The 27,068-nt window shown below is 38.1% G+C and overlaps 1 protein-coding gene across 2 annotated transcripts in view; it reads right to left on the reverse strand.

Annotated features, from left to right (window-relative positions):
* The window catches only part of IKZF3 (IKAROS family zinc finger 3), a 100,402-nt gene that overhangs the window by 39,107 nt on the left and 34,227 nt on the right, over positions 1-27,068 (reverse strand). The gene's annotated exons all lie outside the window — the stretch shown is intronic.

A 27,068-nucleotide genomic window follows, 5' to 3' on the forward strand; every position in this document is an offset into this window, starting at 1 on the left:
GCCAAGAGACTGTGGCTGCAGGAAGCAGAGGAGGCTAAGTGGGGGTGAAGATGGGTGGGGGGTGGGAAAGCCTATATCGCTGGTTACCGGTTGTTCTGTCTCCTGCTGGAAGCTCCATGAAGCTGCTTTCTTGTACTCCCTGTTCGCTGATCTCTGACAGGAGTCCAAGATGGCGGATCCATGCTGTGGTAGCTGATAGGGGACCTATGCATATAGCTCTCCTCACTCTCTCTTCTTGGTCAGTTTCTTATTCCATTCAGTGCTTGGCTGAGTTCTTTATCTCTTCATTTGACGCTTAGGGTTTCAGGATTGACATGTGACTCTGTTTGACTTAGTTTTTTTGATCTTTGCTGCGGAGGGACAGCGTGGTGCTTCTGTCTATAGCGCCATATTACCCGAAGTCCCTACACATCTTTTAAGGCCAAACTAATATGGCATCTCCTCCCTCCCCACTATTCCTTCCCTGATCTCCCCAGCTAGAAAATAATCTGTCCTTTCCTTCTCTGATTTATTTATAAACCTACCTTATCTCCCCTACTGACTTGTAAACTATCTGAAGGCAGAAATAAATGTTTTTTTTTGTTTTTTTTTAACCCTGCATCCCATATAACACTGTTTAACCTGTATCTGTAAGATCAGAGGATTAATGGTTTTAAAACAGAAATTTTTTGGGGTCCCACCATAGATCTAATCTGGAATAGGGACTGGACATATACATTAAAAAAACTGGCTCTTCATGCAAACCTTATGCACAATGGGGTTTGAGAACTGCTGCTTTAGAGTTTGGCACAATACCCTACTTAGTGCATTAATGTACCATTGCATCAGCCTTTTACCTGGCCAAAAGTGTATGTGACCTGTTTTATACTATATCCTACTGCCAGATTAATCATCATATAGCACGAAAACCCTTATTCAGAAACTTTCAATGATTTCATTTTGCTTCCAGAATAAAGTCCAAATTCCTTAGTGAGGCATTCACGGGTCATCCAGAACCTGCATGGAGTCTACCCGATCACCTCATTCTCACTGTTGTTGTTAGCTGTTATCGAATCAACTCATGGCGACCCTGTGTGTGCAGAGTAGAACTGCTCCATAGGGTTTTCAAGGCTCTGACGTTTTGCAAGCAAATCGTCAGACCTGTCTTTCCAGGTGCCTGTGTGAGTTCAAACCACCAACCTTTTGGCTGGTAGTTGAGTGCTTAACTGTTTGCGTCACTCAGGGACTTCTCATTTCTCGCTAGGTCTCCTTGAATCATCTTTGTTTCTAAACTAGAACCTTGCTACCAAAGTGAGGTCCTGAGATACGTAGTACCAGCATTCTCTGGGAACTTGTTAGAAATGCAGATTCCCACCTTTTCTGGACCCCTCCCACCAGCTGCTGTAGCAGCCAGGGGACCCGGCCCAGACCCCAGGCCCCTTCCTGCCAGCTCCAGACTCCTCCTGCCACCTGCTGTGGCACCCAGGGGATGCAGCATGGACCCCAGCCCCCTTCCTGCTGGCTCCAGACCCTTCCCACTGCCTTCTGCAGCCCTGAGGGGACCCAGCCTGGACCCCGGGCCTTATCCCGCTGTCTCGGGACTCCCTCTGCAGACTACAGCAGCCCCACTCCAGCCCCCAGCCTGATTCATGCTGCAGACAAACGACCCATCTCTGCCCCTTCCCCTCCTGCTGGACCTGCCCTGCTGCACCATAGATAAGTGGCCGGTCCTGCACACCAGGACAACGTGGTGAGAACTATCATGCCCACCAATGAGCAAGCAACAAAGCATGTCCAGCCCACCTACCTAGACATAACAAAAAAAAAAAAAAAAAAAAAGCAGGATAAAACAAACCTACAATCAATAAATAAAGAAAACAATACCTGAATGTCTCAGAGACAGCAGACAATATGAAAACATATAAAAAAGACAGGATAAGATGGCTCTGGTAAGCAAGCAGAGTAAAGCACCAGTTGATCTTCCAGCAAAAGAAAAGGCACTGGAACTACCTGATAGGAAATTCAAAAGTATAATATTCAGGGCTCTCTAAGAGATTAGGAAAGAGATCAAGGAAAATGCAAATAAAATCATGGAAAACACAGACAAAACCAACCAAAACATAGCCAAAATCAAGGAAAACACAGACAATGCAAGAGAAGAATTCAAGAAAATAATACAAGAACAAAATGTCAAAGTAAATAAACAATTAGAAATCATATAAAAACAGCAATTAGAAACCCAAAAGGTAAAAAACAAAATTTCAGAAATGGATAACACAGCAGAAGGTTTTAGGAGCAAATTTGAAAAATGGCAGACAGAATTAGTGAAATCAAAGACAAATCCATGGATATCACTTTGAGGAAAAATCAGAGAAAAGAATGAAGAAATCCTAAGAACTATGCAGGATACAATCAAGAGCAAAAATTTGCGTATGATCAGAGTTCCAGAACAGGGGGAGAAAACAGAAAACACAGAGAGGATCACTGAAGATTTGCTGAAAGAAAACTTTCCGAATATCATGAAAGATGAAAAGATGACCATCCAAGAAGCTCAGTGAACCCCACACAGGATAGACCCCAAAAGAAAGTCACTAAGACATATCAAAATCACACTTGCTAAAACCAAAGACAAAGAAAGAATCCTGAGAGCAGTTCGAGAAAAATGAAAAGCCACATACAAAGGGGAAGCAATAACACTAAACTCTGATTACTCGGTAGAAAGCATGCAGGCAAGAAGGTAATGGAAGGCTACATATAAAATCCTGAAAGAAAGAGATTGTCAGCCAAGATAATATATTCTGCAAAACTCCCTCTCAAATATGATGGTGAAATTAGGACATTTCCAGACAAACAGAAATTAAGGGAATTTGTAAAAATTAAACCAAACTTACAATTATTATTAAAGGGAGTCCTTCAGTTAAAGAACCAGCAACATCAGACAACAACCTTAATCTAGGACACAGATCAGCATCAGCCAAATACTGACTTAGGTAATGAACTCTCAAGGATAAAACAAAACTAAAAGATTCAAAACAGGGAACTAGACACATCAATCTGTAAATGACGACAATGTCAGAACAATAAAAGGGGGAATACACGGTATAGATATAGAACTTTCAAATGGAGAGGAAGTCAAGGTGATATCAAATAATAAAAGACTGGTTCAATTTCAGGAAGATAAGGGTAAGTTTCAAGGTAACCACAAAGAAAGTTAACAAACCTACTCGAAAATGAAGGAAAATATAAAGTCTCAGTAAACACAAAATCTACAATAGCGAAAAGAAATTTAACAAACAAAAGGAACTCAGCACAGGAGAGTAAGAGGAACAAAGAAAACATCAGCACCACAAAAAAAGCACTAGAAAGTGACAGCAATAAACTCACACCTATCGATAATCACACTGAATGTAAATGGCCTAAATGTACCCGTAAACAGAGAGTACTTCACCAAAAAGTGAAAAGAGAACCTACACACTGGGAAAAAATTTTTGGTTATGACATATCCAATAAAGGTCTAACCTCTAAAATCTATAGGAAAATCCAACACTTCTATAATAAAAAGACAAATAATCCAATTAAAAAATGGGCAAAGGATATGAATAGACACTCCACCAAAGACATTCAGGCAGCTACAGACACAAGGAAATGCTTGTGAGCACTAGCCATTAGAAAAATGCAAATCAAAACTATAATGAGATACCATCTCACCCTGGCATTACTGGCATGAATCAAAAAAACAGAAAATAGCAAATGTTGGAGAGGTTGCAGGGAGAATGGAACTCTTATGCACTGCTGGTGGGAATGCAAATGGTTCAACCATTTTGGAAAACAATATAGATTTTCCTTAAAAAGCTAGAAATAGAAATACTGCATGATCCAGCAACCTCACTCCTAGGAACATACTCTAGAGAAGTAAGGGCCGTCACACGAATAGACATATGCACGCCTACGGTCACTGCAGCATTATTCACAACAGCAAAAAGATGATAACAACCTAAGTGCCCATCAATAGATGAATGGATAAACAAACTATGGTACATATACACAATAGAATACTACACAATGATAGAGAACAATGATGAATCTGCAAACATCTAACAACATGGATGAATCTGGAGGGCATTATGCTGAGTGAAATAAGTCAATCACAAAAGGACAAATACTGTATGAGACCGCTATTATAAAAACACATGAAAATGTTTCTACACAGCAAGAAACAATCTTTGATGGTTATGATGGTTATCTAACTAGATAGCAGATAAGCGGTAACTTGGGTGAAGGGTAAGACAGTATACGATACTGGGGAAGTCAGCACAACTTGACCAGGGCAAAGCCATAGAAGCTTCACATCCAAATGCCCTGAAAGACTAAGCTGCTGGGCTGAGGGCTGGGGACCATGGTCTCAGGGGACATCTAGCTCAACTGGCATAACACAGTCTATAAAGAAAATGTTCTACATACGACTGTGGTCTTAAAAGCCTTCGAGCAGCCATCTAAGATACATCTACTGGTCCCATCCTGGCTAGAACAAAGAAGAATGAAGAAGACCAAAGACACAAGGGAATGACTAGTCCAAAAGACTAACAGACTACAACCTCCACCAGACTGAGCCCAGAACAACTAGATGGTGTCGGGTTACCATCACCGACTGCTCTGGCAGGCATCACAATAGAGGGTCCCGGACAGAGTGGGAGAAAAATGTAGAACAAAATTCAAATTCACACACACACACACAAAAAAAAAAAGAAAAAAGAAAAAAGACCAAGCTTGCTGGTCTGACAGAGACTGGAGAAACCCCAAGAGTATAGCCCCTGGACACCCTTTTAACTCAGTACTGAAGTCACTCCTGAGGTTGACCCTTCAGCCAAAGATCAGACAGGTCTATAGGGCCAACAATAACATACACGAAGGACGTGCTTCATAGTTCAATCATGTATACGACACTAATGGGCACACCAGCCCCAAAGCAAAGACAAGAAGGCAGGAAGGGACAGGAAAACTATACGAACGGAAACAGGAAACCTGGGGTGGAGAAGGGGAGAGTGTTGACATATTGTGGGGTTGGCAACCAATGTCACAAAATAATTTGTGTATTAACTGTTGAATGAGAAACTAATTTGCTATGTAAACTTTCACTAAATCATAATTTTTTTAAAAAAGGAAGAAATGCAGAATTTCAGGCCTCTCCCTGACCTATAGGGTCAGAATTTGCATTTTAACAAGATCCTCAAGGATTCTTATGCATATTAAAGTCTGAGAAGCACAGCAGCAATCTAACTTATCATAGTTCTCTTTCTCACATATCAAATGCCCTTCCTTCACATCAAATTATATTCAAACTTCCAGATGTAGTTTAAATGCCACTTCTTCCAAGCAATCTTCCTTGATACTTTTAACTAAAAAAAATTTCTCCTGTCTGTGCTCTTACACACTTGTCTCATTCTGCTTTATATTTAGCATTACTGTAATTAATCCCTATAGGTTCACATTTATATGGCCAATATGTTCATAAAATATTATGTGTAAAATCAATAATATCGTCCCATTGATTGACATTATACATTCAGAGATGTTTCCCTTCATTTTTGGTTGATTTTCAGTTGCTAGTGACTGACAACACCTGAACTACTTAATAGAGGCATAAAATTGTAAAGATCTGGTAACAAACACTCGAATATACTTGAGGAACTGCCTCACAGTATCCTGAAGTCTTTTAAAGCAAATAAACCTTTGTAATGTGGATAATCCCCGATTTTGGCTTTGTAAAGTCCAATCTTCCTAGAATATGTAACAGGTTTCTTGGGGACACAACTTAAACTGACACTTAAAAGACTATCTAGAGTCTTCACAGGCACTAGCAATATTTTTATTGCTTAAACCAGGTGGTGGGTCCATGGATACTTGTTCTATGATTATTCTTTAAACTATACATACAATTATATTTGTCTTTTTGTATGTATATTTCCTAATAAAAAATTTTAAAGACTTCCTGAGCAAATTTTTTATAACTGAAAAGAGAAAAGAATATTCTTGTGGAGAAAAGAATATTCCAAACCACAAACTGCTGATAAAGGTAATTGCTATACATTCCCAGAGGGGGGAAAAAGATGTCCAAATTGAATCTAACCCACAGAAAATTAGATTACACTAACGTTCTCTCTAAAGGAGCTGCTCTGGGGTACAACTGCTCCCATCTTTGTCTCTGTTCTGGAGGCCTCTTAGGAAGATGACACTCACTAGCACACACACACCCCAGAGAGAATTTTGTAGGCTGAAGAGAACAAAGGCTTGGCTCACTGGGGCTGATGCACATGGTTTCATTTCCTGGGGTGATGGTTATCACATGAAAGGCTTGCACTCCAGAGTAGACATTTTTGGTTTCACCTGAGACATTGCAAAAACAATGGGCCCTGGAAAGGATCCAACATCTAAATCCTTCAGGGGCAATAGCAGTCTCAGCCAACTGTGCCTCAGTTTGTTTTTACAGGCACATAAAATGCACAGTTGGAGAGAAGAACCTATCAAAGATGGCAAACGGAACAGGCAACTTGGTGCCTTGGATCGCATGCTGTTACTAAGAATTTCCCAATGTAAAAAAAAGATTCTGAATTTCCACCCTAAACTACAAGATCGCAGAGTCCAACTCAAAGAAGGACAAAGTTTGAAGTAATAGCCTCAAGTTTGCCAGGGATACTGTGAGAAGGGACAAAACCAGGATAGAGGCTGTTAAGCAGGAAGACACAAAAGGGGGATGTTGCTCAAATGTTTTACAAGGATTGGGGGTCATAACCATGAAATCCTCAGCGCATGCAAAAGTCAACTGGATAACAAAGAAGCTTAATCATCTTAATGTGGCATTTTAATGATGCTACTGATTTGCTATGCCAATTCAGAGATAATGAGGTCCTAATGCTACAGATGTTCAGCCAGGCTAAAAGAAAGGGTGGGGGGGTGTGGGCTTTTCTAGCATGCCATTTTCTAACTATCCAATTAAACAAATTGTGAAAGCATCTAAATAGTTTACCAGGTTTTGACAGATGTTAATAGGATTTAGAAGCTTGAAGCACTAAAGAGCAAAATGGGAGATATATGTATTGTAGGTACTTAGCCTACAGAGTTTGTTGCTATCACCCAACATAGCACAGACTAACTACGACAGTTTTCCTTAAAAATTAACGTCTGTACTCCTTTCCTAGAATGGTCTCCTTGTATTTGGAACAAGAACACTAAAATTACGGGTCATTTTCATTTTCTAAATTACCCTTTTACGTGCAAAGTGAGGAGAGAGAAAAATGATATTTTGAGAACTAAAGAATAAGGAGAAGTTTTAGTATCTGCTAAGCAGTAAAATTATAAAGCTTTAATACAAACTAAACTTTTGGTCATTGATTTACAGGATCCATTATGTTTTCTTTTAAAATTTAAAATGATTTAAAATCTAAATTTTAAGATTAGGGATAAAACCTGGAAAAGGTGAATCCAACCACTAAGAAATAAAAAAAAAATTAATATCGCAACACCGTGATATAAGAGATAGTAGGTTTGAAAAAAATTCAGTTTGTTCAAGTTCCCACTAAAACATATTCTTATCAGACTTTAAAATCTGTCCTTAAAGAATCTAAACTGGTAATTAGTAAATCATGCCACTTCATATTTAAGAGCATTAGCATGAAAACATGAAGAAAATTTCAGATGCCCTCAATTTTACTAATGACATTAATCTTTGTCTTATTATCTGACTATCAAATAGCTCATTCATTGGCACAGTAATAAAAATAACTTTGTTTAATAATTTCAGTGCAGTTCATTGCTTCCACATTAGAACAAGAAAAGATTTATTACTTTTAACAACAGAAATACACTACACATCAGCAGTTAGGTAACCCAACTAAGTTGGGTTAAGCACTTCAGCTGTCTAGGAGCCAGGCGCAATTCTTTATCTAAAGATGCTACGAGGATTGAAGGACAGGACGTGCAAAGTTCTTCTTAAACTATAAAACAGTATACAAATATAAAGTATATCCAAAAACTATAAAGTTCATAGAAGAAAAAATAGGATCACCACTAGAGGCCCTAACACACAGCATTAACAGGATACAAACCATAACCAACAACACACAAACTCCAGAAGATAAGCTAGATAACTGGGATCTTTTAAAAATCAAACACCTATGCTCTTCAAAAGACTTCACCAAAAGAATAAAAAGACTGGGAAAAAAAAAATTTGGACATTACAAGTCAGACAAAGGTCTAATCTCTATAAGCTACAAGAAAATCCAACACCTCTACAACAAAAAGACAAATAATCCAGTTAAAAAAAGGGCAAAGGAAATGAGAAGACATTTCACCAAAGAAGACATTCAAGCGGCCAATAGACACATGAGGAAATGCTCGCGATCACTTGCCATTAGAGAAATGCAAATTAAAACCACAATGAGATACCCTGGCATTACTGGCACGAATCAAAAACACTGGAAATAACAAATGTTGGAGAGGCTGCGGGGAGATTGGTAGGTACTCTTATGCACTGCTGGTGGGAATGCATAATGATACAACCATTTTGGAAAATGATATGGTGCGTCCTTAGAAAGCTAGAAATAGAAATACCATACAATCCAGCAATCCCATTCCTAGGAATATATCCTAGAGAAATAAAGAGTCGTCATATGAATAGACATATACACACTCATGTTCATTGCAGCACTGTTCACAACAGCAAAAAGATGGAAACAACCTAGATGCCCGTCAACAGATGAATGGATAAACAAACTATGGTACATACCCACAATGGAGTATTATGCAAAGATAAAGAACAATGGTGAATCTGTGAAGCATCTCATAACATGGATGAAACTGGAGGACATTATGCTGAGTGAAATAATTCAATTACAAAAAGACAAATATTGTATGAGACCTCTACTGTAAAAACTCATGAAAAAGTTTACACACAAAAAGTAACAATCTTTGTTGGTCACGAGGGATGAGAGGGGTGGGCGGGGGGAAAACTAAATAGACAATAGATAAGTGGTAACTTTGGTGAAGGGTAAGACAATACACAATACTGGGGAAGCCAGCACAACTTGTACAAGGAAAGGTCATGGAAGCTCCATAGACACACCCAAACTCCCTGAGAGATGAATTGCTGGGCAGAGGGCTGTGGGGGACCATGGTCTCAGGGAACATGTAGCTCAACTGGCATAACACAGTTTTTAAAGACAATGTTCTGCATTCTACCTTGATGAGTAGCATCTGAGGTCTTAAAAGCCTGTGAGAAGCCATCTAAGATACTCCACTGGTCTCACCCCTTCGGGAGCAAGGGAAAATGAAGAGAACAGGATACAAGGAAAAGATTAGCCCAAAGGACTAATGGACCACAGCTACCAAGGCCTCCACCAGACTCAGTCCAGTACAGCTAGATGGTGCCTGGCTACCACCACTAACTACTCTGACTGGGATCATAACAGAGGGTCCTGGACAGAGCTGGAGAAGGATGTAGAACAAAATTCTAACACACAAAAAAACACCAGATTTCCTAGCCTGACAGAGACTGGGGAAACCCTGAGAGTATGGCCCTCGGATACCCTTTTAGCTCAGTGGTGAAGTCATTCCCGAGGTTCACCGTTCAGCCGGGGACTGGACAGTCTCATAAAACAAAACGGGACTAATGAGGCACAGCAGTCCAGAGACAAGGACTAGAAGGCAAGAGGGGATAGGAAAGCTGGTGATGGGGAACCCAAGCTTGAGAAAGGACAGCGTTGACATGTCGTGCAGTTGTTAACCATTGTCATAGGAAAATATGTGTACTAACTGTTTAATGAGAAACTATTCTGTTCTGTAAACTTTCATCTAAAGTACAAAAAAAAAAAAAAAGAATTATCTGTGTGAGATCAAGTTGACAATAGCAACTCAAAAGGTTTGATGGGAAGCCTAGGGGGCAGTGAGTTGAAGATAACGGTGATGGAATAATTTGGAAAACGATAGTGAGAATGGCAGCACAACTAGAAGAACGTAAGTGATGTCACTGAATTGTACATGTAGAAATTTTTGAAATGGTGTATCGTTGGCTATGTATATTTTCACCAAAAAGAAAAAAGGTCCTCCAAGGTCGAGAAGGGAGAGTGTTGACATGTTGTAGGTTTGTTAACCAATGTCATAAAACAATATGCGTACTGACTGTGTAATGAGAAACTATTTATTCTGTAAACCTTCACCTAAAGTACAATTTAAAAAAAAAAACTAAAAATAAATAAAGTATTGTTTCATTTCTGTCCATTATAACTATTAAGGTTTTCTGTTGGTTATTTTTATTTATTTATTATATTATTTTGTATTTATATTTCTGATAAATAACTGCCATCCACTAAAGAATAATGAATGAAAATACACTTGAAGAGGCTGAGGTTTTGGATGTTTAGAAATATACTAAAGTATGTACTTGGTAGAAATTTCATTTCTAAATCCAGAATAAAGAACTTTCTTTTCATTCATAATCCCCTTGCACAGAACATTCACTTTATCTTTTAACAGAATTTAATTTAAAAAATTTTAAATATCTTAAAACATAATTCTTGAAAAAATTCAAAAATTGTCATCCAGATACAATTAAATTGGCGAAAGACATTCTGTCACAATACCAAACTGAGGACCACATGTAAGGGAAGGAATGTCTTCTATATCCAGGGCATGAATAGTTCTTGAGAAGCCCTGGTGGCACAGTAGTTAAGCTGCTAACTGAAGGGTCAGCAGTTGAGCCCACCAGCCACTCTGCAGGAGAAAGATGTAGCAGGTTGTTTCTGTAAAGATTACAGCCATGGAAACCCTATGTACAGTTCTAGTCTGCCCTATAGGGTCTCTGTCCTGTAGGGTCGCTTGGTGCATATATATTATGTGTTGTGTTAACATGTATTGTGTTAACATGTTTATTTCCCACAGAAACTAGGAGTAACTTCAAGGCAAGGGCCAGATCCTATTATTTGTGTCCCCAGAACCTGTCAGAGGTTCCAGTTACCATGGATGAATGAACAAGTGAATAAACAAACTCCTTGGGCAGCCTAAACCAATTTAGTGATAATAACCAGGTGGGGCAGGGACAATGAAGAAGTAGTAAGTCAATTTGCCATAGCACTCCCTAATTTGTCTACAACATTCTGAAGCTGACCTGTAATATGTAGAGTTTCTCCTTATGACAGATTAGTGAAAGGCCCAAGGCTCACAGTGATAAACCGTTCTCCACTTAACTTCTTTGTCCAATGCAGTCTGGTATCTGCCCCTCCTACTCCACTACTTTGGAAAAGGATGCAACTGGCCATCCCTACTTCTTGAACCTCTTCTCTTACCATCTATTCTTTTCTGGTTCTGTCCTATCTCACTTACTTACTTCTTTATTTCTTCTGTTTACTCCTTTTTATCTGTCTTCTAGGTGTGAATGATCTCCAAGGGCCCGTTGCTTGAACCTTTTGTCTTTTCACTTTACATACTCTCCTGATCCAACTTTTTGTTGCTGATGACTCTCAAAACTGTATCTCCAGCTGAGACTTCCCTGCTGAGCCCCAGACACACTTCCCATCATTTCCTGGATTTCTTAATATTCATTTCACACTCAACAAGTTGCAAACTAGCTCATTACCTCTTTCCTTTGCTCTTCCTTTTCAAATCTACTCCTCCTATAGTATTCCCTGTTTTCTCCCCTAGATGGTGGCTGCTTGATATCAATGCCTGTATATTATTCTGCTTGTACTCTCAACATTTAGCACTATGCTTGACACACAGTTGAGTGACTATTTACCAAATGAATGGAAGAAAGGAAAAAAAAAAAAAAAGGAGAGCGGGAAGGCAGAAGTGCACAAGCACTCTACTCAGCTTCAACTCCAAAATTAGGGTTAAAGATGTTTTTAAAAATTGCACAGATTGTAATTTTCTCTAAGGCTAGCACACTAGGCCAGTGTAGAGGAAAACAATAAATAGTATTTCTAACTTAAGGTATACTAACCAGATCCAAAGGGTATAAAACATTCTTGGAGGAGAAGGAAATGAATATGAGGATTAAGAATGAGAAGATTCTTGCTCTTTTTAATATTAAATGAATTAAGATAAAATATGTACAACCATAGAATTAGAGCACTGAGAAATACGGAAGGAACAGAGCACTGACTTCTTCCAGGTGAATGTACAATGTTAAAAGCACACAAGGGAATAAGCTATCTTTTCACCACAACATGCTCATCCCTGGCAGCTTAGCAGCTGCCCAATAACACACTCCATGGCTGCAAGCAAAGATGCATCCTAGCTCCTTCAGAAACTGTGAAGGGAATATTGTCTGGCAGAATAGAACTAGGATGGAATCTAGCTAACAAACTGGAGTACACATCCCTGCTATTTCAAAAGGGAACATCTAATGATCATGAATAGAAACATTTCTACTAACACCATTCAAACAGCATCAGAACGTGTATTGATAATTACAGTGAAAGGGCTATATGGTATTTCACTATTAATTCTGCCCACTGAAAACAGACTTGAATGCCTTAAACAAACAAACAAACAAACAAAAAGGTTCTGATCAAGAGCATGGGCTTTGGAGTAAGACAGAACCTAGATTCAAGTTGTACTAACTAGCTGTGTGATCTCAGCAAGTCACTTGACTTCTCTGAGTTGTCTCATTTGTGCAATGATGATAATGTCTGCATCTAACAGGGTTGTTACAGTAATGAAATTAAGCAAAATGATGCATATAAAGGCCTAGCATAGTGGTCAACCTAACGTCTCTGTGACCTTGGGTTAAGCAAAGTTTACTCAGATATGACACCAAAAGCATAATCCATAAATAAAAATATTAATAAAGTATACTTCATCAACATTTAAAACATTTGTGCATCAAAAGACACCACTAAGAAAATGAAAAGACAAGGCATAGACTGGGACAAAGTATCTGTAAATTATATATCTGATAAAGGACTTGTGTCCAGAATACATGAAGAATTTCCCAATTAAAAACTTACTACAAAACAATGATAATCAAGACAATGTAGTACTGGCATAAGGATAGATATATAGATCATTAAAATAAAATTTAGAGTCCAGAAACAAAACCTTATATTTATGGTCAGTTGATTTTGACAAAGGCGCCAAGACAATTCAGTGGGGGGAAAGGACAGTCGTTTCAACAAATGGTGCTGGGACAACTGAATAGCCACATATCAAAAGATTAAATTTAGACCCTTATCTCACACCAGTCACAAAAATTAACTCAAAATAGATCATAAACCTAAATGTAAGAGCTAAAACCGTAAAACTCAGAAAAAAACAGGAGAACATCTTCATGACCTTGGGTTAGGTAAAGATTTCTTGGATGTGAAAAGAAAAAGCATGATTCATAAATGAAAATAACTTATAACTCAATAATAAGACAAATAATCCACACAAAAAATGGGTAAAATATTTGAATTAACATTTCACCGAAGAAGTTGTACAAATGGCCAATAAGCAAATGAAAAGATGCTCAACATTATTAGTCATTCAAAAAAAAAAAAAAACCAAACCCGCTGCCATCGAGTCGATGTGATTCATAGCAACCCTACAGTACAGAGTAGAACTGCCTCATAGGGTTTCCAAGGAGCAGCTGGGTAGATTTGAACTGCTGACGTTTTGTTTAGCAGCCAAGCTCTTAACCACTGTATTACCAGGGCTCCTGTTAGTCATTAGAGAAATATAAATTAAAACCACAAGGAGATACCACTTCACATCCACTAGAATGGCTATAATCAAAGAGACAATAACGAATGTTGGTGAGGTCTCAAGAGAAAATGGAACCCTCACACATTGCTGGTGGAAATGTAAAATGGTACAGCCACTTTGGAAAACAATTTGGCAGTATGGTAGGCAGCCTTCTAAAGCGGCTCCCAATGATCCCTACCTCCTAGTATTCATACCCTTGTGTAATCTCTTCCCCTTGAGTGTAGGCTGGACCTAAGTGATTTGCTTCTAATTAACAGAACATGGCAAAAGTGATGGGAGGTCACTTCTGTGATTAGGTTATAAAAAGGCTGTGACTTCATCTTGTTTGAACTCTCTCTCTGGTGATTCTTGCATGTTTTTCTGATGAAACAAGCTAAAGAGGCCCAGATGGCAGGGAACTGAAGGTGGTTTCTGGTTAGTTTCCAGCGAGGAAATGAGGGCCTCAGTCCAACAACCTTCAAGGAACTGAATCCTGACAACAACCACATGAATGAGTTTGAAAGCTGATCCTTCCCTCATTATTTAAATGAGACCATAGCCCAGACCAATACCTTGATCGCAGCTTTGTGAGAAACCTTGAAGCAGAAGACCCAGATAAGCTGGGCCCATATTCCTGAGATAATAAATTTGTGTTGTTTTTAAGCCACTAAGATTTAGATTCCTTAGAAACCCTATGGGGCGATTCTACTCAGTCCTATAGGGTCACTATGAGTCGGGAATCGACTTGATGGCACAGAACAACAACAACAACAAAAGGTTTGGGATAATTTATTATGCAGCAATAGATAATTAATACAATTATAAAGTTAAACATTATTTACCATACAACCCAGCAATTCCACTCCTACGTATATCCTACCTAAAGAAATGAAAACATACATCCACACAAAGATTTGTACACAAATGTTCATAGCAACATTATTCATAAGAGCCAAAAATGCAAACAATACAAATGCCCATCACCTAATGAACTGATAAAATGCAATGTATCAATACAATGGACCACCATTCTGAAATAAAAAGGAACAAACTACTGATAAATAGAAAAACATGGATGAACCTCAAAAACATTTTGCTAAGAAGCTAGAAGCAAAAGGGTACATGTTATTCCATTTATATGAGAAGTCCAGAAAAAGCAAATCTACAGAGACAGAAATCAGATTAGCAGTTGCCTAGGACCTTCCCTAAGACCGCAAAGGATCTTTTTGAGGTGATGGAAATGTTCTAACACATGGTAGTAGTTGCACAATTCCATAAATTTGCTAAAAATCACTGAATTGAATCCTTAATGGCATGAAAATTATACCACCTAAAGTTGTTTAAAAAAAAACTATAAGGATTAAAAAACCCTGTTAACTAGCTATCCTGATACTGACTCTGTCTCAAGAGGGAAGAGTTTCACTACTCATTCACCAACTACTAGAAAGGGCATCATAAGTTTAGCTTTTAGATTACCATTAATCCCAGATGACAAATCCTCATAAGAGTTATCTTTATTTTGTTCGTATGCAACTGACTTTTTGTCTTTTTCAATGAAATTAGTAAGAATAACTAATTTAAAAATGCAAGGTGCATCTGCTACTACATTTGGCAGTGGGAAAGGTGGCTAAACGATCAATTGCAAAAGAGTTGGCCTGAAAGGACATCTCCCATACGTAGTTATTTTACTATCAATTTCAGACAAATACCTAAATAACTACTGATTTTTGCTCTCTTTCTAAAACTGTGCTATAATCCATAAAGACCCACATTTTCTAGTTGTACTCTCTTTGCCATAGTTTGTGCTTTTATGGACTGTACTGTCTCACTTTCTACTCTGTTAACACCTAATCTCTTCTAATAATTTCGTATGCTTTACTAGCCTATGAGACCATTAATATTAATAAGCACTGTCCCTGACCTACAAGGCAGCAGTGGTATAGTAAATGCACATGGGGAAACCCTCCGAGGGCCCACTCAGGGATGTGTGTGTTTAATTCTCCCACATACAAAAAAAGAAAGAAAGAATTATGTCTTCTATGTAGCCTCAGAGGAAGAACCAGTACAACCTGAAGGGCTAGAACAGGAAAATCAAGCTATATAACTGATGATGAGTAAGGAACAGCTGTATAAAAATGCCAGAAATAGTTCTGAGCTCAAGGCAGCAAAGAGAGGTAATAAAGGTGCATTTTAAGTTGTGCCCAAATTTTGGTAGACAGGAAGCATGGCCACAAGCCTAGACTGACTTAAGAGAAGTTAATTAATAAATAGCCTTTCCCATTTTCTCTATGGCTGCTATGAACTTCCTTGAGGGGTAACAAAGGAGAACAAAGGCATGGTTGGGATTTCTGCTTCTGCAGACACAGGTGCAGAAAACGCTGGTTCTAACAAATCTTGTCAATGTCTTTAACGCCACCAGACTGACTAATATAGTCAAACATCTATCAAGATCCCATTTTTACTTATTCAGTTGACATAATTAACAAATCTATTAAGGGTAAGATCACAAATTATTTTTAATTATTAAACGATGGGTCTCCATATGTTACTGTTTAGACAGCATCATCCACTGCAGAATATAGTTTTCAAGACTGTCATTCCTGCAACCTCAAATCTAGATCCAAAATTGCAGTCGGTTAAACTAGGCAGCTGAATGAGAAAACATCTGGACCTACCAGTCAGAATGAGAAAGGTCACATGTTAAACCCAGATAATCTTGTTTATTGGTGTTTGAAGGTTATACACCAAGGGCTGGATTACCAGGGTCCTCCTTTAGTCCCAGCTCTGACATCTTCATTCATTTGCTGTGTGTGTGTATGACACTTTAAAATCCAAAACATTAAAAGTCCTGTGTTGATAGTCACTTCCAAGTGTAATTTTCTGAATTTTAAGCCTGAGTACTCTGTCAATCTATTGATAGACTGCTAATTAGATGCTGGAATAAACCACATAACATAAATGTCAGGGGTAGATGATGTCTATTCTTTTTTCAACTGTAAAGTTGAGAGAAAGGAAAGGCCTTTGAATCAGCAAGAAATCAAATTAAAAGATTGCCTGAGGCCAAGGCTCAGGTCGGTGATGGAGAAAGGGGGATTGTGTTTACTCCATGATTTTTCACAATCAGTATCTATTATTTGTATATACAAACAGAACTGAGCCAAAATTGTTTATGTTGGAAGCAACAATTCCACAGACCATTACGTATGAAACTATTGCAAAAACAGCAAAGTCAAAAAGCTTTAATACTTATATGCTTTAGGTCAAGGCCTTTTTATCTTTTTTAGGTTGTGGACCTCTTTCACAACTGTATGAATGCTATAGACTCTTTGCCATGAAAAATGCACATATGCTCATAAACACAAAATTCACAAAAAAAGGTTTATCAACCCCTGAGACCTCAGGATAAGAACTCTGTGTTAGGCCTTAAATAGGTACAAGCTTAAACTGAAGGTGCCTCTGTTCTATACTTTGCATACTTTGTATGACAGAGGCTGGTCTTCAAACTTTTTGCTCAAGTACCCTTAAAAGAATTTTGAAACACTATGTTTCCTTCTTATACATGGTGGGCATTAAGTAGATGTTGAGTTGACATCAACAATACTTCATCGTAAGTTTAAATATTTTAAAACAAATGCATATTTTGTGTTTACTGTAAATAATCATGTTTTAAACTGTTACCACATACTTTCAAATGTATCTAATAGAATACAAATACTAGTGATTTTATTTACTCCATCATAAATTTTAAAATATGTTTTTTTAATATCAGAAATTTTCTCCTTGAACTCCTATTTCCATTCACTTCCCCCATATATTTTTATCCTGATGTGCTACTCTTTTACACGAGTCTTCTATTGCTCATTCTATCATATTTCTCTGCAACAACAAAAAGATATATACATAAGAATATAGGGTTGCTATGAGTCGGAACTGACTCCACAGCAATGGGTTTGGTTGTTTTTTTTTTTTTTGGTATAGATAAGAATAAAAAAATTTGTTACCCTGAAGTGCAATGTGTTAAAAAATTTCTTCAGGACTGAGCCATCATTACAAATATTAGCATGTAATTGATTAAAACAACATAGATATTATAAATCTTGATTCATAACTATTAAATATAAAAAGTAAAATCTTTGGGAATGTACCTCCTGATGAGATGGATGGAGAGGGATGCATTTCAGAAAGTCTAGTTTAAAGGAATCATCTAATTGACTCTTTGGATGGCATCCTGGAAGTATTTATAATTTAGGGCAAAGAAGTAAGAGTTGGGATGGATGAGAGACATGCATTTCTTTCATAAAGTAGAGAGGATGATTGTGAAAAGGGAGGTGGGAAAGAAGAACCTCAAATTCAGGAGCCTCTAGGACAGATCAGTTTTAGGAAAGAGAACACACTAAAGTTGAGGACCTGGAAATTTATTCTCTTAAAATGATCCACATCCTTGTAATCCTTGGAAAATCTCCCCAGACCCCAGTTTAAAGAGTTTAGAGAGCACTGCTACAAAAGACCCCATTGCCAAAGTGTACTCACACGTCCCTCTTCACTTTACTCAACCAATCAACAATACTTTAGTGAGCATTTGTAAACAATGCAGGGGATAAATGAGGGAATGGATAGTTGAATGGAAAGGCAGAAAGAAAAATGGATAAACATTGGGCACTTACTATATGCCCAGAACTTTGGCATAAAAGAATAACATCTAAAAAAGATTCTGTCCCTGCCCTGTCACCATCTCTGTGGGGTACAGTAAAAGTACAGTAAAACCCAGCTACAACAAAATATGTGCAAATTTGGACATACAGGATTGGTGATTGCCTCCAGTGGTCTACCCCTTCCCCATTCTCAAACAGAATTCAGCTAAAGTTCTTGTTATGGTAGTGGGTAGGAAATAATTGCCTCATGATCATTTGAGACTTTTACAGTTTAACATATGGTCAACTGCGTCCAGTCTAAACTTCACTGCTGTCAATTCATGCTTTTGTAACAATATATACCAAGTCAAAAAATACTGTATTTCATTAACTTTCCCATAACATGACCCCCATATTTTACAAGGTAAAATTCTGGATTCTACCTACTATGTTGCAGAGAGACCTCATATACTCTCCTCATTTCCAACATTATTCTCTATGAAAATGCCAAAAAAAAAAAAAAATCGTCCCTTCTGAACTGCAAAAAAGCATGGCATAGTGAGCAAGGGCAACCCTCAGTCCAGTAGTGTGCTGGTAAATGTTTAACAACCAACTCGAAGTGGAGGGATGGGCTTACTTGTAGCGTTTGCTGATTTCAGTGGTATGAATATTTATACCATGCCTCATTTCACACTACCAAAGGCTCACAAAATTTCTGAAAATTTAACAAGAGACTATGAGTTGGCTCCAGCACACCACTGGGACTCCTCTCTTATCCCTCAGCAGGATGTCTTCATGTGGTTACCAAATTTCACCAGTGTACACAATGACCAGGGGCTGGATGCCTAGTTCCAAACTTAGTTTGAGCAACTGAATTCACATGGCAAGAGCAGACGCTATGAGAGTTAGTGGGTACATATAAGTGTTTCATGCGAACTGTTAATACAACTGGACTGGAATCTACATTTTATTTTACATTCATTTTACTTCCACTCCAATGAGGCACCAGCATATTGTGCCACAGACAAAGAAAGCAAAAGAAAGGGGGAAGAGTCTTTGAAGGATCCACTAAGGACAGTGGGCAGAGCATTTTTCTATCAATCATTATAACTGTCCATTCCACTTCTGCAGATGCCACACATCTTCCTGTAAGTTCCTTTTATTTCACTGTGCTACACGGCTTGGTTTAAAAAAAAAATCCAGAGATGTTTTTTGTTAAGAAGATTCAACGAAAGGTGTCTTGGTTTTATCACTAACAAAACTTACCCGTTTAACACAGTCTAAGCCGTAAAGCCTCTCTGCCCATTGTGAGCACTTACAGAAATCCCCCGAGTGAACTGCAGCAAAGCACTGCTGATTTTGTAAGATAACCCCTGCATCCCATGAGCGACAGGTCTTGCTCTGGGCTTGAGAGATGTAATATTTTGATAAAAAAAAAAAAAAAAAAAAGGCACTTCCTTTTGAAGCATATATTTGCGTGTGCTGAGCAGAACCACTGGAACCTCAGTGAGCGCCTAGGCGAGGCTGACACGGTCTCTCCCAGCTTGTTCCAGCCATAAACCCCTCCTTCACACATCTAAATGTAGTAGTAATTAGCATCCATAAACCACAAATGTGGCTTGTTTTTTCCCCCCTCTTTCAGAAGCATCAAAGCAGCTTTTACTTCTCATAAGCATAAAGAAGTTATATGCCTCAAAAGGGATTGAGACTTTGACATGGAAAGCTACTGATGACTGCTGCTATCTTTCCCAAGTGGGGAAGAATTATTTTTTCAGCAGGTTTTCTAAGTGAAGTTCTTATCTTTGGTTTAAACATCTATGCTACACAAAAAACCAAAACCAAACCCGTTGCCATCAATTCCGACTCATAGTGACCCTATAGGACAGAGTAGAACTGCCCCATAGGGTTTCCAAGGAGTGGCTGGTGGATTTGAACTGCTGACCTTTGATTAGCAGCCAAGCTCTTAACCACTGTGCCACCAGCGCTCCAACAGAGAAAATTTAAGACCTTTCAAAAAATTATTATATTCAACTTTTCTCATGGAATCAGACAAGGCCCATAACTCGTACAGGACTGAAGTAATTAAATAAATCCAGTGATTGATCACTGTTGTATAGCTAATTAAAAATACATCTATTTCACAATAGGTGTCAGGTATATTTGATATTCAGTTGTGGAGCAACTGAGTCAGGAGATAAAGGGTAAATGTGCAACTTATGCAAGGAAAAACAGCTGATGTTGATGGGGACCCAAGGTATTTTGCGTACTTATGCTTTGATAGAAGCTCAAGAACAAATAGCTAGTGTAAGTAGAAAGAAGTAGCAGTTATGGGCTGCTGAAAAATGGGGGTCAGCAGGGTGTTAATGCAGGGAATTGGTAGCCAAACTTTATATTCCTTAATTATTCAAAGAGGAAAAATAATGCCATCAGCATATGCATGTAAAATCACAACTTCTGCAACCTCAAAACACACATGCTCATGGCAGAATCTTTTCTTCCATTTTCTAAGTGGGAAATGGCAAAGACGGGGATCCAATTTCAGAGAAAGAAGGGCTGAGACAAAAAGCTGTGAAGGTTAATCCTCCCTACTGGGGCTTACTGGATGACATTCCACCATCTTGTGTCTCATCTCTACCTACTTATATTTCTACGTACACTAATGTTGAACACATCTTACCTGTAGCTCTGATGTCCAGAGACTTATTTTACTGTTCCTCTGTGAACACAGGCCAGATACAAGCAACAGGGACATTCTTTTTCATGAGATGTTATGATATTGTTTTAATTTCTGCTTTTGACTTCACAGTATCTCACTGACATTCTAGATTCAATAGGAAGGTCCCAATATCCTTTGCATGCAGTAAAGTGCCTAAGATACTCTCAGTAATCAGTTGTTGAACAAAAATAAAGACTTGGGAATCCCTAGGTTATTTGTTACTGCTCAAGAACAGGCTGAGGACAGTTGCAGAAGGTCACCACTAAAAAGAAGAGAAATAATAATTGTTCATAGGAGTTAATGACCAGGTGGGAAAAAGAACTCTGAACCTCTTCATTTCTTGTGCTTTTTAATCCAACTGGATTATATTACTTCACAGACAAGTATTTTTAAAGAGATGTAAATGTTGGCTACTAGGGCTCTTTTTTCCAAAAAGTTTATAATTTAATTGGGAGTGAAAGCTTGTCACACAAATCAAACTCCAGATATATAATTAGGTGATTAAACCAGCACCAATCGAATAACCTCCAAAAGCCCAGCTCTAAGACTACACTGGGAAGAAGAGCAAGAGGAATGGGAGCTGTAATAGTGCAAGAAGGCTCCATGGAGGAAATACACTTGAGTTAATTTAAATATCTCCGGTACATTAATCTATTAGATTTAAATTATCAGGAATAATGGATGGACCAAAGAAATGGTAACACAACATTTAATCTACATATAGTCTTATTCTTGTCTAATTTATGTAAACTGTAGTGGTACAGAGCTATACCACCTGTTATAGATTGAATTATGTCCCCCAAAAATATGTGTTGTAAATCCTGACCTCTATGCCTGTGGTTATAATCTCATTTGAGAACGGGCTGTCTTTGTCATGTTAACGAGGCAGGATTAGGGTAGGGTGTATCTTGAGTTGATCTCTTTTGAGATATAAAAGAGATCAAACAAGCAAGCAGAGGAGAGGTGGGGTAAGATAGATGCCAAGACACGTGGAGATCTCCAAGGAACCAGGAAGCGGAAACTGAAGAGACAAGGACCTTCCTCCAGAGCCAACAGAAAGAGAAAGGCTTCCCCTAGAGCCAGCACCCTGAATTCGGACTTCTAGCCTCCTACCTAAAGCCCACTGCCCTCGAGTTGATTTGGACTCATAGCGACCCCATAGGGTTTTCAAGGCTGTAAATCCCTATGGAAGCAGAACTACCGTATCTTTATCCCACAGAGCTGCTGGTGGTTTCAAACCGCTGACCTTTCAGTTAGCCGTCAAGCACTTTAACCACTGTGGCACAAGGGCTCCTTTCTAGCTCCCTAAACTGTGAGAAAATAAATTTCTGTTTGTTAAAGCCACCCATTTGTGGTATTTCTGTTACAGCAGCACTAGATAACTAAGACCCAACTATATGTGTGTGTGTGTGATAAACAGCTGTTCATATATTTTTTATAACTTTTTCATATTTAGTGTTAGACTCTCTAGTGATGCCCTTTTGAAATCTTCATATAAACACTGTTCCTTTAAAAAAGCAAAGACTTTCTTAAGCCATCATACAATAAATGCATGTACTAGGCCAGGAGTCAGCAAACCATGGTCTGCAGGCCAAATCCGACCTACCATCTGTTTTTGTAAATAAAGTTCTATTGGAACACAGCCACATTGATTTATGTATCTTCTATGGCTGTTTTTGTACTACAACAACAGAGTTGAGTAGTTTCAACAGAGACTCTATGGCCTGCAGATCCTAAGATATTTACTATCAGGCCCTACAGAAAAACTCTGCCAACCCCTGCACTAAGCTCCTGGGAGTATATTGTAAAACAAAAACAAAAAAAAAAAAATGATTAGACTATCTACGGAGTGGGAAACAAGTGAATTCATGTTAGATGTAACAGCTTCTGAAAGTTTTTTTCCAAATATTTATTTTGTTTTTCAAATAACAACTCTAATGATAAAGGCTTCCCCCCTCCTAAAAATTAACCTGACTTTTTCACAAGAGCACATGAGAAAAAACTGAGTGTTTCTATAAGGACCTGAAATTTTTGATAAAACAATTCTCTAAGAGACATATTACAGCGGGCAAATCTACTGCAAAAGACTTCTTCAAAGTGTTAAAAAGCAAAGATGTCATTTTGATGACTAAGGTACACCAGACTCAAGTCATGGTATTTTCAATTGCTTCACATGCATGTGAAAGCTGGACAATGAAAAAGGAAGACAAGATGATTGATGCATTCGAACTGTGGTATTGGCAAAGAATACTGAATATACCATGGACTGCCAGAAGAACAAACAGATCTTTCTTGGAGGAAGTACAGCCAGAATGCTCTTCAGAATTGAGGATGGCAAGACTTCATTTCGCTTACTTTGGACATGTCATCAGGAGCGACCAATTACCAAGATATCATGCTTGGTAAAATAGAAGGTCAGTGAAAAAAAAGGCAACTCTCAATGAGATGGACTGACACAGAGGCTGCAACAATGGGCTCCAACATAGCAATTACTATTGTGAGGATGACCCAACATTTTGTTCTGTTACACATAAGGTCGCTATGAGTTGGAGCCGACTCAACGACAACTAACAACAACAGGAAACCTTTAAAGATACACATGACATTTTTTTTTTTAAAATACATATATTAACCATGGTCTCAGGGGACATTTAGCTGAACTGGCATAACATAATTTATAAATAAAAAGTTCTGCACCCCACTTTGGTGAGTAGCGTCTGGGGTCTTAAAAGCTTGTGAGCAGCTATCTAAAATACATCTACCAGTCCCACACTGTCTGGAGCAAAGGAGAATGAAGAAAACCAAAGACACAAGGAAAAGATCAGTCTAAAAGACTAATGGACCACAACTACCACAGCTTTCACAAGACTGAATCCAGAATAACTAGATGGTGCCTGGCTACCACTACTGGCTGCTCTGACAGATATCACAATAGAGGGTCCCAGACAGAGCAAGAGAAAAATGAAGAACAAAATTCAAACTCACAGAAAAAGACCAGACTTACTGGTCTGACAAAGCTTGGAGAAACCCCAAGAGTATGGCCCCCAGACACCCTTTTAACTCAGTTCTGAAGTCACTCCTAAGTTTGCCTTTCAGCCAAAGATTAGACAAGCCCATGAAACAAAAAATAACACATGTAGTTCAACCATCTATAGAAACTAAATGGGCAAACCAGTCCAAAAGCAAAGATGAGAAGGTAGGAAGGGACAGGAAAACTGGACGAATGGAAATGCGGAACCTGATGTCGAGAAGCGGATAGTGCTGGCAACCAATGTCAAAAAACAATTTGTGTATTAATTGTTTAATGAGAAACTAATTTACTCTGTAAACTTTCACCTAAAGCACAATTAAAAAAAAAAGAAAACTTCCATAGCAAAAATTAATTAATTAAACATGATTATATTGATTCGAAACTTGAAGTATTCTAAGACAAGTCTCAATTTGTAAAACTTTTCAGAGGGCATTAAAAGAATGCTTCCATTAAACTTAAACAGGATAGAATTTTCTAAAGCATGCTTCAAATTTTTGGTAATTGTTATTACATTATAGCTAAATTTCCCTATCACCTTTAAAAGTATAATCTTCTCTCTAGTCCTAATGTTTCCCCACACTGCATACGGCAGAAGTACTTTATTATGCAATACATGTATCTACTATCAAGCAATGCTACTTTTCAATTCCATTATTTTTAACGGAAGTTGTAGAATTCTTGCCTTCATGCCAGACACCTGGGTTCGACTGCTAGCCAATGCACCTCATGCACAACCACCATTCATCTGTCAGTGGAGGCTTGCGTGTTGCTGTAATGCTGAACAGGTTTCAGCAGAGCTTCCAGACGAAGACAGACTAGGAAGAAAGGCTTGACGATCTACTTCTGAAAATCAGTCAGTGAAATCCCTATGGATCATAATGGTTTAATCCCATTATGCATGGGGTTGCCATGAGTTGGGGGACAACTCAATGGTGGCTAACAACAATAATCATGTTTTATTTCTTGAAAAAGTAGGGGTAACCTGGTAACCACATTTTGCAAGGGATATGACCCAGATTAAGTGCCAACTATTTAATAATACAATAATCAGCCTGGAAGTTAATCATGAACTAATGGATTAATCTCACTACACCAAAATGAGCCTACTCATTTTTCTTCTAAGTGAGGCTTAGAGGAAATAACCATTTCTTCTCTCTTTCCCAAATTTATTTGGAATGACTGATCTTATCTTCTAGTATCTACCAAGAACTGTATGACACTCATAGCTACCTAGAAGCTGGAACAAATAACTTCTATACTCATATCCCATTAATCCACTGACATCTAGTTGGGGGTAATAGAAATGGCATAGGCAACTATAATAATCAGAGATGAACTAAACTGAATGGGCCACAGAGACTTAATCTTCCACTTTTCTCCTTGTATAACACTGCCAGAGGAGGGTCAAAATGCACAGAGGGAGTAGTTGAAGGCCTGCAATCTACTGCATGGATTCCTAGAGAAGTGCTGCACTACCTTGGGTTTTTACAATATTTGTTTTAAATTCCTACTCATGAATGAAAATGATTTGGTTTCTTGTTTGTGTTTGGGTATTTACCCTGTTTTTTTCTTTTTTCCAACTATCTGAAATCATAAACAACATAGGCTACTTCTGAATCCAGAGCAAATTCTAACATAGTAAATTACAAATTTCCAGACCAAAAGTTGTACGGGGGTGATCTACCAGAACTGAGAAACCCTAACTCAGAAAACTGCAAGCCAAAGGCACAGTTACCATTTGCCTCATTTTGAGTGCAGGCTCCATGGATGTCACCTTCAAGAAGCTACATGAAGATGGCAGAACACCATATGCCCTTCCTCAGCACAAATGACCACATCCTGTGCCAGGCAGCATTTTTCAGTCTCTGTGGTTAAGAACTGGCACAAATTAATATATACTTCAGCAGAGCTGGAATGTTAGTCAAAGCTGTGATTTGAATCAGAAGTTTCAGACACAGAACTCTATTTCTTGGCCTCTTTAAATGTCCCTTAAGAAATTTAAGGCAAAAGAAAAAGATCCTGAGAAATTATTTTCTTTTCTTCCTTTAAAAAACACATACAGCACTATTCACAATAGCCAAAAGGTAGAAACAACTCAAATGTCCACAGATGAACACATAAACAAATTGTGGTGATATACATATAAAGGAATATTATTCAGCCATAAAAAGGAATGAAGTACTGACACATGCCACAACCTGGATGAACCTTGAAAACATTATACTAAATGAAAGAAGCTAGACATAAAATTGTCATTTATTGTGACATTTATAGAAAATATCCATTTATATGAAATATGCAGAATAAGTAAATCCATAGAGAAAGAAAGCAGACTCGTGGTTGCCAGCAGCAGTGGGGATGGGAGAATGGGGAGCAAATGCTTAATGGGTATGAAGTTTCCTTCTGGAGTGATAAAAATGTTTTGGAACTAGATAGAGGTGGTAGTTGCAAAACACTTTGAATGCACTAAATGCCACTGAATTGTTCACTTTAAAATGGTTAATTTTATGTTATGTGAATTTCACCTTAATTAAAAAAAAAGGAAAGAAACATACATACACATACATATAATGAACCTAGGGTTTTTATTTCGTCATTCACTCAGCAAATATTTATTACACACCTACTAGGGGCCAGACACTATTCTAGGTGCTGCAAACACCTAGCAGTGAAACAGACAGACCAAGATCCTAATGGACAAAGGGCTGAGGGAGAGACAATAAGAAAACAAACAAACTTCAAAACTATCCATGATAAGTGCCATGCAGAGAATCAGAATAGGGTACCGTGTTAAAATAGAGTGACTGGTCAAAGAAAGCCTCTCTGAAGAAGTAACATTTAAGATGAGATCTGAGTGACATTCATAAAGCAATAGTGACTGTATTTATCAACATAAAGATTAAAATGTGTGCAATGTTAACACAAACATATGCTCAAAATTATGTACGAACTCACAAAAAAGCCTAGAAGTAAGTATTTCACATTTACAGAGACTATC

The sequence above is a fragment of the Trichechus manatus genome, unplaced genomic scaffold (genome assembly GCF_000243295.1).
Source record: "Trichechus manatus latirostris isolate Lorelei unplaced genomic scaffold, TriManLat1.0 scaffold00054, whole genome shotgun sequence".
NCBI lineage: Eukaryota > Metazoa > Chordata > Mammalia > Sirenia > Trichechidae > Trichechus > Trichechus manatus.